The sequence below is a fragment of the Rhipicephalus microplus genome, unplaced genomic scaffold (assembly GCF_043290135.1).
Source record: "Rhipicephalus microplus isolate Deutch F79 unplaced genomic scaffold, USDA_Rmic scaffold_17, whole genome shotgun sequence".
Lineage (NCBI taxonomy): Eukaryota > Metazoa > Arthropoda > Arachnida > Ixodida > Ixodidae > Rhipicephalus > Rhipicephalus microplus.
Genome location: NW_027464590.1, coordinates 13,865,199 through 13,868,308, shown reverse-complemented (window position 1 = coordinate 13,868,308; position 3,110 = coordinate 13,865,199). Strand labels below are relative to the sequence as shown.

Sequence of the window (3,110 nt, the reverse complement as noted above, 5' to 3'; positions counted from 1 at the left end):
CCGCCACGACCAGAAATTCAATTATGGTAGAACGTATTGTACGAAGGCAAGCAAAACACGCTGGCTTCATCTGTTGACCATGTTTCAGTTAACATTATGACGTCGAATACATGATTTAATTGTTCGAAAAAAAGGCTAAGGTCGGACTGTTTATTATTTACCGATTGCACATTCAAGTGAAAACATTTAAACGAGTTTGAATAGAAATTACCTAAACTCTGCGAAAACGCTTCCGGAAGCACATAACAATCGTTTCCTACGCAAGCCATGTTGAGCCGATCATTTCTTCTTTCTTTAGCTTAGTTTGTTTAGATCACTAGCATTTGCGATGCGTATGGCTTTCTCCCCATCAGCTTTACGCACTAGAACTTTCCCGTTTGAGTGCCATGCATACTTGAAGTTCGCTTCTTTAGCCCAGTTCTTTGTCTCAAACAACAGCGCACGCGCTCTTTTGGTCAGGTTTTCCGTCAAGAAGAAGTGCTCATTTAGGCTGCTCAGTTTCTTTCTGTTTTTCCACCAGAAATCTCGGTCCGCTTGCTTCGCAAAACGACAGATAACGACCGGCGTCTTATCTTTTCTGGGCGGAAGCCGATGAATGGCGACTACATCACTTTCTGCGAGTGGCGGGAACTGGTGTTTAATTGCCATTGCATTGATCGCTTCTAGCAAGTTTTCATTTTCCGTTTCCTGTATTCCATGGAATTCTAGGTTGAGACTGCGGCTCCTCCACTCAAGATTATCTACTTCTGCCTGCACTTCAGCTACTTCTTGGTCCCGCATCTCAACCTTTTCCAATCTGCACTTAAGGTCCTTGACGTCACGCTCGTTTTGTTCTGTTTTTTTAGTATTTCGTCGTATTTCTCACTCAAGTATTGCACCGCGTCGTCAATGCTCTCAACTGTTTCTTTGAGCAGTACTAGTTTATCCAGCTTGTCGTTAATAGCTTTCATCCAAATTCGGACATCTTGCATGTCGGCCTCACTGCCCGGTTCTTTTGATTCAGCTGACGCTGCTCGCAACCTTGACCGTCTACAGGTAGGGCAGCGCCATGCATCGCAGTATGTCTGTCTTTTGAACTTGATAGTTGCTTCAGAAATTCCAGCACATTTGCCGGCGTGAAATGCTTGAAAACAGTCGCTACAGTCAATCCATACGACGTCCCCAGTGAACGGCTTATCGCGCACAGAACAGAATGAGAACGCGGTCAATGTCTGCTGCATCGATGTCATGTCTAATTGCGGTGACCGCTTTGACAACCAAAATAGTGACCTTACTTTGGCCAAAACCCTCATAAACCGAAGAGCCAGTGAGTTTCGGTGAGCAGCCGGTCTCCTGGAGGGCGATGATGTCTGGTGAAGTTGTGAATTTATTGATGTATTGATTCAGAAGACCTTGCTTTTGACAGATTCCAAGACAATTCCACTACCATATTTCGAGGATTTCTAACTTGACCGAGCATTTACGGCTGCTCGCCATACTCAGGTGATGGCCGAGCGTAGGGTTTGCCTCTGGAATTCATGGCCGTGAGTTGCATCAGACGTTCTCTATCCATGCGCGCCTCATCTTGGATGTTAGAGATGAGGTTTCCAAGATTTGCTAGGGCATTTTTATGGCAGCCATGGTAGTTGTGAATTCCTGGCGCCCTATGGTGGCTGTCAGCGTTAAGTCTGATCGGGGTTAGCATTGATCTGTCCTGTTCTCAGGGCCTTCAGTTCATCTATGAGATCTTTTAGTTTCTGCCAGAGTTCGGCGTTTTCTGCCCTGAGTGTCTGAATAGTCTGCCTTAAATCTTTTTCTTCGTTGTTAGGTGGCGCACTGCAATTCTTACCGACTATTACTCTATGCATATTCGTGTTGTTTAGAGCAGTGGGAGAGGCAGAAAAAAAGGCGCTTTCCTGCCCACCATACCGTCGTCTTCATTCCTGGTGGAGGGTTTCTTCTGCTGATTTTTTTGTCTTCTGGAGCCTGGTGGGTCCTGGACGCCGATCTCGACCATGACCGTGGTTTAGATGCTTATCGGGATTTGGATGGTGAGCTTCCATCTCTGCTGAACTAGCGTTTCCGGGCCCGGCTGCGTCTATCGGCGCCTTGTGCTCCGGCGGCCATCCGATCTTTTGTTCTTGGTCGTCGGCTTCTCTGTCTCCTGAGGCGCTCCTTGAACTCCTTTGCACGCGTTGGGTGCGCTTCCTTGCATAGTGCGCACCGAGGCTCACAGGTTTGTCCGTCCTCTATGACTGGCTCGGTGCAATTTGAGCAGACAACAGCGTCTGGTGTTGGGCATACGTCTTCCCTATGGCCAGGCTTGAAGCATATATAGAAAACTTGCCGCGATGATCGATAGAGGTAGCATCGTGTTTCACCACCGTAGTAGTAAACATAGAGCGGGACGATCTTGCCATCGAAGGTAATGACGGCACTTTGGGATTTTCCAAGCATTCTTGCATAATGTATTTTCACTCCTTGGCTACGCACCCGAAGATGGGCTAGTAATTCGGTTGGCATGGTCCCGGCGTCCAGTCCGTGAATCACACCCTTGCACGAGTTGTCCGGCGCGGCTACGTAAGTCATCACTGAATAGCATTTTGCACCAAAACGTAGACTTCGAAGGCTCTGCACAATGTTTGCGGTCTCCATGCTTGGAGTGCTAATTATGGCGATGTTGATCCATTGCGCAGCCGTATAAGCAGGTTGCCTTCGTTGCTGATGTCTGGGTTACCACATGCCATAGTTATAGCGCGCGCCATTTGATGCGTGCTTAATTGACCGATGTTGAGCCCATCCCTCGGTCTAATGATGACCTTGAAGTCAGTTTTCGGCAGTGGAGGCAGTTTATTTTTGCGAAGAGGATTCCCTTTCTGTTTAGGTGTGCTCGACGCTGAATTGTCTACCGCTTCGGCCCCGGTCTCCGGAACGGCGATCAGCATTGAGTTGTGGTACGTTGCAGTGAGCCATCCCCCGTTGTCAAAAGGCTTCTTTTGAGAGACGCTGGTAGCATTTTCTCCGCCTTGAGTTTTTTCTTCGATCGATGTCGTGGCTCCGGTTGACGCAGCTGCGTCGTCGTCAGTGATTCTCGCGCGTTGCGCGGAAACGCGAGTAGCGTTTCGTCGGGC

At 48.4% G+C, this 3,110-nt stretch overlaps 1 pseudogene; it reads right to left on the bottom strand.

Annotated features, from left to right (window-relative positions):
- Window positions 1-265: 265 nt before the first annotated feature.
- Window positions 266-981, bottom strand: LOC142785053 (uncharacterized; annotated as a pseudogene).
- Window positions 982-3,110: the final 2,129 nt, after the last annotated feature.